The sequence below is a fragment of the Stegodyphus dumicola genome, chromosome 12, assembly GCF_044657685.1.
Source record: "Stegodyphus dumicola isolate Sdum_Otavi_A_Nest chromosome 12, ASM4465768v1".
NCBI lineage: Eukaryota > Metazoa > Arthropoda > Arachnida > Araneae > Eresidae > Stegodyphus > Stegodyphus dumicola.
In genome coordinates this window covers 106257626-106270542 of record NC_140779.1, presented here as the reverse complement: position 1 = coordinate 106270542, position 12917 = coordinate 106257626, and the positions used below count along the sequence as shown (strand labels likewise).

Sequence of the window (12917 nt, the reverse complement as noted above, 5' to 3'; positions counted from 1 at the left end):
TTTAATAACTTTACATGAAAGCATACGTTTACCATCTTAATTCCAGTTATATATTAAGAAGTATTTTTTTAAGTTATCCATATCATGTTTGGATCGATGAAATTTCAAAGTGGATCTATGATGATCAAAGGGTTGACCGAGGATTGGCAGCTCAACATACATCAGCAACTGATCGACATAATCAAGATCCCTTTGGTTGCAAAAAATTTATGAATAATATCGGTAATTAATTGTTTATTGATATAAAGTTTTATGGTACTAATGAGTCAAGTTCTTATTCGAAACACATGGAATTTAAAAGTTATCTGATAGAAATATCCAAAACTGGAGTTGTTATAGAGCCAACATTATTGACGTTTCCCTCTTCTTACCTAGTGGAAAAGGGCTTTAGTCAAGTTAGTAACTTAATACGGAGAAGGGGGGGGGAACAAAAAAAAAAAAAAGATAAATCGGCATCAGTATTAAGCGCAGTCATCATATTGATTAAAATCGCAATTAGTTTCTGTGATGTTATGTCTGGGAACTTGTTTATATTTTTAAAATTAATAATAATGTGAAAAATGATAAAATTTTAGTAAACATTCTTATGAAGCGTTTTTTTTTTTCAAAACATTTGTATAGTCTAATTGTTATTTTAGTTATTTATGCGTAATTGTTTGTATTGTTTTTATACTGTATATATAGAGAAAAATATAAGGAGAGTCGATGACAAAAATCCTTTTTTTGAAAGGGGTTGATGTAATAAAAGGGTTGGAAATTCCTAGTTTCATTTTAGTTTCTACAACTGAAAGGAACTTGTTAATATGTTCCAAGGTCGTTCTTCCAACATATAGACCTCAAGTGCTGCACCTTAATTAAAGAAACTAAGCCATATAACTATCTAACAGATAGAAACAATATTTTGTGATTTGCATTGACTAATAACATTCATTTTTCTTTTTTTTTTCTGGCTCTCGTGTCAAAAAACTTTAAGGCTAAAATAGTTAAAAAATATGTTTAAAAAGAATAAAATAAAACAACATTTACGATACTGATTCAACATCGGAACCCAAACTGAGATAGAAACAGCAGCACCTGTTGACATAAATGTACTGACCCTATAGCCTGAGAGGCCACCGACAATATACACTCCCACTTGATGGTGAGAGAGAGTAAGTTCTTTGGCGAAAGAGACGAATGCACACACGCCTTGGCATACCAAACTTTCTTTGAAGGGTCAGGGTGGGAGCCTTTTCTTTCAACCGCCAAGGTGAAGAGGTTTCAGCCTAGGGCTGGACCGTAAGGTCTGTTTGACTGTAACCGCAATGAGACTCACGCCTGTCGCTCAGGAGGTGGTGGTTTGCTCACTAACATGAAGAGCTAGCTATGTTTTCGTATGCTTTTGATTTTGCCTCCGAAGTTTAGGGTGTCGCTCGAGATATGTAGGGCGAGGTGTCGGTTTGAAGTTCAAGGTGAAGGAACCTTTGTGTGACCAAGGGTGTGGAGAAAATTTTAGTTTAAGAAGGAAGACAAAAAAAATTGCAGAGATGCAGCATTTATCTTACATTTTGCTTATTTTAACTACCGTACTTAATCGCGCATTTCCCCTCTTTTTGAATAATTTTGCCTAGAAGAGAAAATTACGCTAGTAATTTAATTTCTGAAGGACGCTGTTTCAGTAAGAACAGAATAAATGAAAAATAGTTATGGATAAAAGACCGATAATTACCACAATATTATTTAGCTAAAAGAAATCGACATTTCAATAATATGTAATAATACTAATATTACCTAATCTAATTAGTGATTGCCATATCTACGTCCTGAATCTTGAACCTCTCCCACTCTTATTATTGTCCACTGCTGGATAACTGCTGTCTTTTGTTGTCTGATAGCTAACAAGTCATTGTCATCGTTACCTTTATCTTCATCTTTGTCACCGGTCAATCTCTCTTCCCTCGTAAAACGATTTTTCGGAATCATGAAAGGCATTAGATATACCTGGTTTCTTGAAGTTCTCCACTGCAATTGTTTCATCAATCAGAACCTTTGTACTCAAAAATCACGAGCAAATGAATTAGTGAGATAAAAACAACCATTGTGTGGATGAATTTATTTTAAAATTTGTGGGAGCTCTCTTTCTGAACGCCTTTGAGGAGGAGGCCTAGTACGTGAATAACTGAAATATTTTCAGATGTGCAATGATCTTTAGAACCTTCATTTGTATCAAATATCCTTGTTTCTTCGAAGTTCATGTCTGTTCTTACATCTTCATTAGTCAGATCCCATGCGCCCAAATCTATAGACTAATCAGTTAGAAAGAAGTATGTGGAAGTAGTATCACTATGTGGACGAATCCATTTTTAAAAATCGCATTGTTTTACGAATGCATTGAAGAAGGGGAAAATTAGCTGAATACTTAAAACAATTTTCAGAACTTTCTACTGAAAAGCTAAGAGGGTAAATACACGAGTAAATACGGTATTATCAATCTGTATTTTCAAAATAGTAGTTCAAAAACACTTTCATTCAGATTTTTTTTTTTTTAAGAAAAGCTGCGAAAAGTCTCCAGTATATTTCTATAAAAGGAGTCAAAATCCTAATTTACTAGCATAAAAATATTTTTAACAAAGATATTTAATACTTTCATCAAATACATTTCTCTGTAAGAACATTAAGGTATTAAATATGGTACGAAGACTAATTTTGCTCATTTGTTTTGCTTTGGGGATGCATATAAAACTATTAAAGATTTTGAACTGATTTTTAAAAATTTGTCAATTTTTTCCTGTATCAAATACTATATACATAAATAATTAAGGACATTCGTAATTCACGAAAATTTTCCTTAATTTATTAGTATTTAAGACAGTTATAAGGTTTCAGAAGTAGTTCGGAAAATTTGGATAGTTTGCTTTATTTGATTAAGGCAAAACACACGAAGGTTATCTGCCTGACGGGAGGAATGGTTTCGTGAAAGAACCTTTAAAGGAAACTGGTCACATCTATGCATACATGCGGAAATCCACGAAAATGCCATTATAGCCAGCTCATTTGTCGTGTTCCGAACTCGGATCGAACTATCAGTGTTCAGCGACTTTACTACCCGGCTGTTGGTGGTCCATGCAGCTCAGAAAGAATGTATTGAAAAGCGAAAAAATTCAGCTTTGTCTAATGGTACACAGTCATTAGGGTTTTTGAAGTAGGAAACATGAAAAATGAGAAATGCCCTTGCTGGGACTCGAACCTGGACCTCTCGAATACGCGCCGAATGTACTAACCGTTACACACGAAGAGAAATACCTTAAAGTGTACCAGGTTTCCTAATTTCTCCTTTTAAAATGAATTAAAAACAAAAAATTCACATTTTTTAAAGAATCGATGAGAAAAATGATAACACAGTTATAGATAAAGTAAAAAAACTGTTTTCACTAAACCTGAAAGTATTTATTCTATCTTGTACTTTTTAATTTTACCTATTTAGCAACATTTTCGTTTACATAAATATGTAGAGTTATATAATTTTTAAACGCTTTAACAAATGTTACACACCATTTATTTCAGAGAAAATTAATCTTTTTTATAATCTAAAAGTGAGCTATTGTACAACAAACAGACGCTATTAAAAATTTCGAAATAAACATCTTAGAGGTATTTATTGATTTCCTGTATTTCATGTCCTAGAAAACAGAAAATATTGCTACTTGAGGGAAATTTTTGTTTCATGCCTTGCATGTAAAATATCCATTGACATAAATACATGCATACAGCTACGATTTGAATAATTAAGTCTTTACTTTATTAAAGTTCACTATGAAAATCGTTGCCGCAGCTTTTTTCTTCTATCATTTGGATTTATTGTTTTTAACAACACATTCGAAATATAGTTTTACTATTTAATTTCTGAAAGGGAAAGGGACTATTTTTTTTTAAATTTTAAATTAGCAAGACTATCGTAACTTCTCATTTAAAAACAATTTCAAGTGTTAAACTGAGATCTACGTATCCAGATCAGATTACAGTCATTATTCTTATGACATTTATATTTTTTTTTAAATTGGATGAAATTTTAATAATACATTATTCAAGGTTTTATAATACAATCTGAAGTTCTCAGATTCCAGTTTTAATACTTTTTTACCACTTAGAAAAGGCTATTATTATTATATTTTGTTTTAATTTAACACGTTACTATACTGTTGTGAAACTGTTCCTCTTCATATTTATTTTATTTGATATCCCATTTTTAAACTATTCTTACCATTTTTATAATTAATAAAGAATTAAATGTTGTGATATAATGCCACTAACAAATTTTTAATTATTATATTATAAACCAAATTAATATAATAAGCTCCTTAGAGAGCATAAGCGGAAAATCTAAATTCACCAGCTAACGTTAATTGCATTAAGAAATGTAATTCTTATTGCACTTATTTTTTACATTGTTAAAAATACCTATTTTGAGTAAAGCAGTTTTCTATTTTATTGAATTAGAAACAGTTACTTCCTTTAGCGGAATTATGGATTCGGATGTTTATAACAGTTAAAAAGAAAATTATTTTCAAATATCAAGACTGACTCTAAAAAGCATCATCAATATCCTTATAACGTCATGATCATAACCGTAAACGCTATGAAGAGAAGCATTTATTTCAAGTCAGCAATCAAAAATTACGATTCTTCAACTCCGTTTGCTATTTTACTGTCTGTTTGCTCTTTAATTTTTTCAACTTACCTACGATACCTCTTTTTCAACTCTCTTCTTCTAGCCAGAGGCTAAAGTATCTCATTTTAACAAGTGTCCTGCGTCTTGAGAATCGTGGTAGCTGAAGCGTGCCAGGTTAATAAACGTAATTTCCTACAAAATATAGCCATTCTACCCACAATCTTGGAGATACGTAGTATTCTCGGAGAATTTGAGAACAACTGATATGTGTGTGCTTGGAAGATGCAAATCCATAAAATGAGAATCAGCGTTTGAAAAGATGTATAAGCTTCGCATCTTAAGTGTCTAGAATATTCTTTTTTATCTTTTCTTCTTTACCTTGTGTTATGAAACGTTCTCTGTTCGCGGACTCAAATGTAGGATATTTTAGGTTATTTTCCTTATTAATACCCTTCTTTAAGTAACCAATTCCAGGTTTAAGTGTAGGCAAACTTGAGTAACTTTAGACATCGCTTAAGGTATAGAAATAAATGGCTAAAATGATTGGACAAGCTAATAGTAGAAACAGTCTTCTCAACAGAACTCTTTACTGTTATTTGGACTGAATTAGAGGTTTAGTGCAGTAGTTTATTTAATATTTCTGTAACAGTGGTTTAGTTTTTCCTGCATCTGCTAGATCACACAGATTTGATTGCACCGAAACCTATTTAATTAACCAAACCATTATTTAAACATGATTTGCATATTTCCCCGACAGTTTCCTGCTGTATGGTGGGCTATTGTAGCATAAAATTACAATTCCTACGTTAAATTATAAAATAAAACTTTTCTAGTTAAATAGGTAAATGCATTAGATTAAATATATGAATGTGCTTCAGAAAATAAATATAAAAATTTACGCAAATAATTCCAGCTTAAAATTTAGGGGAAAGTTCTCTGACTTTAAAGATTTAATGATGAAATTCGATCTACCATTGAAATGATTTTTCTAAATTAATATATTCATTAATTTCTATAATAAGGTATTTTTAGAAAGAATATATATAAGTACTTCAAAGGTTTTCGGGTTAGCTAAAATGAATTGTCGAAAATTCACAATAAATTTCTATTACTAATAAAATAGAAACAGAAACAATCCCATTTGTACTTAAAAACGATTGATTTTTATCTTTTCTTATTTTCGGTCAGAGTGTTCATTTTACAGATACTAAAAATAAATTTAAATAGAAAAAAGGGGCGACAAATTCTAAAATTATTTCGAGCCAAAGGAATTATCGACTTATTAATTAATAATTATCTAATTATAAGAATTTATTTGCCAAACGAAAATGATCGTCCTGCAAAATCTAAATTTGGAATGGTAAAACACTTGAAACCGTACACTAAGCACATGAGTTCTATTCGTATTTTTTACCTTAAGATACACTTTAATCTGGAAAATTAAATCCAGATCCCTTTTTCTACAAAACGTAACTTTGAAATAGTAAAATACTTGAAATCATATACTAAGCACATGGATTTTATTCTTATTTTTATCTACAGATAAAATTTGATCTGAAAAACTAAACACAGATTCCTTTTTTCAGGAGACAAATATTTTGTGCTGGCCTAATTTTAAATTTTACTTTAGCGTGTTTCTCTTCCAATTTGATTAACTGTCAATACTTAACATAATAGATATTTCTTTACCTTAAAAGTATTAAACTTTTCTTAAAATTAATTTTAGAAATAAATATTTTGACTGTTGATTTCTTTAAAGTATATTTTGATGTTAGTTTTATGTTCTTCGGCTTTCTAACACTTCTTCCTAAATTGCTGTTTAGTTAAAATACAATATAATTTATGAAATTTATAAAATCCTTGTCTTCTGGAGGTTAAATCTTTACATGTTTCCTACGATATCATCTCTGCATGAATGAAGAAAATTTTATCCATCTCATACAAAACAATTTCGAATTGCATTCAGATTTCCATGTTTAGGTAAGTGTTAACATCTAGCTGGCATTTGTGAAAGCTACAAATCAAATTTCTTAAGCATCAAAACTAAAAACTTGTTGCACTTGTGGAAAGTTTTCTCTTCAACAAACTGCCCTTGTTTTCTCGATTTTTACAAGACCAGGGCAATGAGTCGTACAGTCACGTTCTGAGAGCTTCTGTTCTTCTCCGAGAGATGGCTCTGCGATACCAGAGAGCTTCAGAGCTTAGAGAAGCTTCGCTGAACACATCCATCAGACTGACAATTAAAATTTCTTTTCTGCGCTGTCATCACTCTTAAAAATATTCTTAAAATTGGAGCACAGTACTTAGCACTATTCGCTTTACGTTACTGTTAATTGTAATATTCCTATTAACTATGTTTATTCGGACAAAAACGGACATATTCAAGAAGGTAAGGATAAAGTCGAGATAAGAAGAATGAATTCGACGGTTAGCTTGTTTGCTCATATTTGGTAGTAATTAATACAAATCTATTCCTTATCTTTTAATGAAGCATACTAATGATAACAACATTTAAAAAATTTTGATCAGAAAATATAGTACTACGTTTTTCTTTTTATTTACTTATTTATTTTTATTTCACAGTACGATTAATATTGTTTTTTCGATCACGTCCATAAATCAGAAAATTCAGTTCAATAAATCTGTCCTTTACTAACTAAATGTAATTCTGTTGTGAAAATTTACATCGTAACGGTTAGTATGTGTAAGTAATTTAATGCAACTTTTATTTATGTCAAATCAGGGCCAGTCCCAGATTTTGCCGCCCTAAATTCCTCTAAAATTCGGCGCCCAGTGAAGTAACCCCGTGTCAAATTAGATAATGTTAAAAATTATAATAAATCTTAAAGCGTTTGAAAATTTCATGCCTTATTAAGTTATGGGAGATGCTAAACTTAATAAATAAAATATTTTATTTTTAAATATTATTACTCAGCATTTTATTTCAGGCGTTTTAAACTCATGAATGATTTCGAGAACCTTAAAATATTTACTTTGCTCAGTCAGTTCTTTTGAGATCAAACTGGTGTTTAAAATAAGTAAATAAATGAAAAGAGAAACAGAGTTAAAAATGTCAAAGAACTTCAGACCATGGTTTCTCAACAAGGAAGGGAATTTTATAATTTCAGGGAGAGGGAATGCGATCAGCCATTTATTTATCTGTTAAGTATTTAATTTTAGTTTATGAATATATGTAAAAGAGCCTTTTAAATCTTCTTTAATAACATGATGATTTGCTATTGTTGTCTAGTATTTACCAGCATTTGCTATACTTTTCCTTGCTTAATTTGTAAAACACATTAAAAAAAATTCTTTCTGTGTGTGTGTGATTATGGCAAAGCCTCGAGGGCTATCTGCCTAAGGGGAGGGATGCCTTCGTGGAGGACTCTATAAGGGAAACTGGCTCGTATACACGTTACACGTGGGGAAAACCACGAAAGCGCGCATGCAGCTAGTCAGTTCACGGGATTCGAACCTCCGACCGAACTACCAGTGTTCAGCGACTTTACCGCTCGGCCGCTGGTGGGCCAAAAAGAATTCTGAAAATACTGAAATGTATATATGTATTTTTCAAGTTTTAAATAAGATGGCGGGGGTGATGTTCTAGCTGTGATGAAATGGGTTCATGTGTAGAAAAGGTTGAAAGCTACTGCTTCGGACATTCCATTTTACGTAATAATCAGTTAAAAAATGCAACTCATTTAAGGAATTTTAATTACAAATTTATTCTCAGTTAATTGATAAACAGCAATCAATTAAAATTTCCTAGTTTATATTAAGATAACGATTTTACATTTTAATGCTTTGTTTTATTTTGCTATTACGTTCTTTAAAATTTTTTTTCTAAAAAGTTTAATTAAAATTTTCATGAATGTAATATATAAATTTAATTGTATAAAGTGTGTTACATATGAATTAATTAGCATTTTGCAATTTAATCTGCGATTTCATATTATGAACGACACCTGCGTTAATTTAACAGAGCTTGTAAAATCATTTTTTACAAGTGGTCCTCCAATGACAGAGCGGTTAAGTTCTCTAAACAGTAGTAATTCGACCTGGGTTCTATTCCAGACGAAGAGGGCTGATGAATGCATAAGCGTTTTTGTGGTTTCCCCATGTGTAACACGGATACGGAAGAGTTTCCCTTAGAAAGTCCTCCACCAAGACATTCCTTCCCTTATTCATATGCCCTCGTACTCTTTGACATAGTCAAAATAAATCAAAGCAAATTTTTCAAGCAATTTACTGATGTAATTTGAAAAAAAAAAAAGAGTTAAATTTTTTACGCGGTATGGAATGCCTAATGTTTCTCTAGCTACATGAATGACCCCAGATGCGAAATTAGTAGTGTAACGTAAATCTTACCAATGAAAATCTAATCAGAGTATTGACATTCTTAATATGAAAAGTGTTTCTTGTGGTTTTTACTGCACTTTCGTAGTGTCTTTTTCCTATTTATTAGTAGTTTTGTAAATATTCGGATGTACCTAATTTCACGATCGATGTAAATCCTGGCGACCATGTACTCCAATATTGCACCAGTCGTAGAAACAGGTCTAGTTTCTACTGCAACAAAGATGTAAAACAAGTAGCAAAATGAAATAAAAATCGGATTTGAAGTGAAGGGAACAACGAAAAGTAATATAGGGTCGTCTGCTATGTTGCAAATTATCTGTGGCATTTGCTCTCTTCTTTTACATATAAACTTATTTAGGAAATTATTACATATGAGTATATTACACTTGTCGTGTAGCATTTATGCACCAATAGTGTTGAAAATTAAATAACATGATACATTAATTTAATGAGTTTATAACCTTAAAATGTTTGCCCTTAATGATTTATTTAACATTTTAACGAACTTTTCCGTGTTTCTGTTTTCTAGAGCTGTTAGTGTTGAAACAAATAAAGAAACATTATTTTTATTGCAAATCCTACAACACAAACAAACTCCCAATCTTGTCGATTTCTTTGAGTTTTCTCCCTAGACAAAGAGTAAATAAAATTCACAAAATGGTGTTTCGAAATAGAAATGTTTCGCTTAAGTTTTGTGCTATCTCGTTTTACTCGAAATCTCTCACTTCTTGTCTAAGGACAAGAATCAATAGGCCCTTCGCTCCCATGTGGTCAAGTGGAGGGACTAAAGGTTACTTTAGAAAGCAAATTTTATTCCGATTTTCGAAGGTAAGTTCGGATTTTGGAACAACACAATCGTAAATGCTATAGCTGATTTCAGCTAGTCAAAAAAAAAAAAAAAAAAAAAAAAAAAAAAAAAAAAAAAATTGCTTCTAGATAGTAAAATTTAAATTTTTACTGTCGACAAATGCATAGATTTATTTTTGAAGCATGTGTTAAAGCATTTTTGCACATTCGTTGAGCGTTTTCTGATATAACGCCAATTCTTCGATAAAATTAGGTATTTTGTTTTGTCCTTTAGTAATTAAACTAAAAAATAACTGACCATCCTTTTGCGTAAACACTTTATTGTACGGAAGGAGGTAATATTTTTCTGAATAATTTGTTTCTGATGAAAAGAAACCATGACCTTTTTTTTTTATTTCGAAATATTGTTGAGTCTTTGCATCTGAAATTAAACGGATACAAAACATGAATTTATACAATGCATTAAATAATAACATGAACTTTGAAATTTTTATTATTACTTAACTTATTCTTCAGTTCACTAGGTACTGGGTATATATATATATATGTGTGTGTGTGTATAAAATATCTACCTTTCTAATATTATATAAGGTATTTCTCCCACTTCCCTAGCGAGTCTTTGTGGTGTAGTGGTTCAGCACACTGGGCCGGTATTCCAGAGGTCCGTGGTTCGATTCCCGGCGAAGGCAGTTGCATATTTTTCATCTTTCCTGCTTCCAATTAACCTAATGACTCTACAAGTGGCGCCCGAACTAAAAGGGGTTGTGGATGATGATTCTCCGCACCCAGGATTTAGCGAGTAGGTCCCCTAAAACCCTAGTCACCCTTTAAAAAGGGGAGTATATAAGGTATTTCTCCCACTTCCCTAGCGAGCCTTCGTGGTGCAGCGGTTCAGCACGCTGGGCTGGTATTCCAGAAGTCCGTGGTTCGATTCCCGGCGAAGGCGGTTGCATATTTTCATCTTTCCTACTTCCAATTAACCTAATAACTCTACAAATAAATTAGCAATACCTCTCTCATTACTCTTTTGAATTTGAACATGCTTTCCTCTTCATTCTAAAAATAGCAAAGAAATAACTTTTCTACTATAATCTTTACTTCTTGCAATTCTGAAAATGGATCCGTTATCTGATCTCTACTGCGCAGTTATTCCTCGAATGTGATGAAATCTTAAATCAGCATCCGGATATTAGTCTGTTATGTATCTGAAATTTAACCCGCTTAAAATGGAATCTGTTTAATATAATCCGGCCTCCATATAAAAGATCTTTGCTGCGCAATCTCGCCTTTAGCACCGATTTGTTTTGCATTGGATTAAATAAAAATATACACCAAATATGAATAAAAATGAAAGCATTGAATTCGGATACATCTGTTTCTAGTTTATGCATCGATCTACCACGCCAAATTATTACAACGAGCTTTTTCCAGTTTCATTACGTATATGTGTAATTCCTACACACTTTTGTAATACAGTTATGAATTTCTGCTACTGTAGTCTCTCTACTAAGGCATTTTTATCATGCGGTATATCAGCAAAAGTGTTAGTAAAATAAAAGCATGAAATATACAACTTAATAAATCGCTGTCAACTTAATAAATCACCATAAATTCTTGTAAAAATTCGGAAGCTTTTCCTTTTTAGAAAATAATAAGCGAAGTAAAATATTCTGTTGGCTACGAATATTTTATCATGTTTCTCAATGGCCGGACACTTTCAGTTTAATTCATCAGTCAAGATCGACATAAATCATTTGCTCATTTAACCATATCATCACCAAGAATGTAGCTCAAGGTGCACAAGTATCAAAGACAAATCACACGGGAGAAAAAGAAGAAAATCTGTCCCAATTTTGGAGGAGAACAAACACCCTTCGGAGGATCTGCTACACTTGTCTTCATACCACAATCTCTCGACAGGATTTTCAGCCATACAGTATTTTACGTCTCGTTTCTGACACTCGAAAATGGGCCCAGAGTCGGCTTCTCTACAATTTACCAACAGACTGGCATATTTTGAATCATTTGTAGAATGATTTATAACATTGTTTTCAAGACTTGGTGAAACTTAATTGCATTTACAAAACATTGTACGTCAAGATATTTGGTAAGCTGAAAGGGAATTGGAAATAGCAGCATAATCTGCATACATAGAAAGCGGAGAAATAAACTGAGATACGTAAAGACGCAAACGTCATACTAAAATATGTATACATGTCCCATAATACAGTTCATTTAACATCCAAAATACTTTTACTGATAACTCAATAATAATAATCTCACGGAAAGAACAGTAGGAAAAATATATTATTTATTAAGAACTTTTATCGTAAAAGATAAACTACATTTTAAAATTTTTTTTAGGATACAGATTTTTTTTTTTTTTTTTTAATTTTGTTTTAGGATACAGAGTCTTACACTCGTATTGCACTGCGATTAAGTAGTCAGAAGGTGTAAAATATAACCCCTCTTTTTTTTAATTGCTGTTTTTTTTTTGTTTTTGTTTTTTGTTTTTTTGTATTGCGAAAAGAATGCACGTGTGTTTATCATATGTTTTTGGGGCAAGTTTAAGATACTTTTATGGAAGGTGCACAATCCAATGTAAAATTACATAATTTATTTGCAAAAAATTCTAGCGATTTTAAAGGCGAATGATATTGGCTGAGATTTTTCAAGAGTTCAGAAATTCTAAAAAAATTCGCTAGGTGTAAAATTGTTTTCACCGCTTAAGAAAAGAAGCTTAGAGATAGTTGCATTCGAATAGTGGATAGTATAATAGCGGACTTAATTATTAGCCAAGCAATAAAGCAGTTTGCAAAACAGCTGACTGGAGACTTCGAATTTATTGACACTCCGTTTGAAAATTTCGAAAGGTTAAAGTTAAAGGAGATCGAGTTCCTCTTAGTGATAAAACGATTCTTTTTCCTCTGCTTTTGGACACTGTAGAGGTTCCTGCAAAGTTAGTTTAAATTTCTTTCAATAGTAATTTTAATTTAAGAAATATTACAATTTTCATGTATAAAAGAATGAAATACCATGTATTGGTTACTAATGAAGGCTTCTAATAGTTTTTTTGAGGAATTTAAATTGGAATTTTTGGCAA

At 31.6% G+C, this 12917-nt stretch overlaps 1 protein-coding gene and 1 long non-coding RNA gene across 3 annotated transcripts in view; one reads left to right on the top strand and one right to left on the bottom strand.

The window, feature by feature from the left end:
• The window catches only part of LOC118203969 (BCL11 transcription factor A-like), a 333290-nt gene that overhangs the window by 159982 nt on the left and 160391 nt on the right, over positions 1 to 12917 (bottom strand). The window lies entirely within an intron of this gene.
• Positions 6902 to 12917, top strand: part of LOC118191351 (uncharacterized) — a 36501-nt gene continuing 30485 nt past the window's right edge. Inside the window, exon 1 of the long non-coding RNA XR_004758581.2 lies at positions 6902 to 7037. This is a non-coding gene — a long non-coding RNA (uncharacterized LOC118191351). The remainder of the gene's footprint in view (positions 7038 to 12917) is intronic.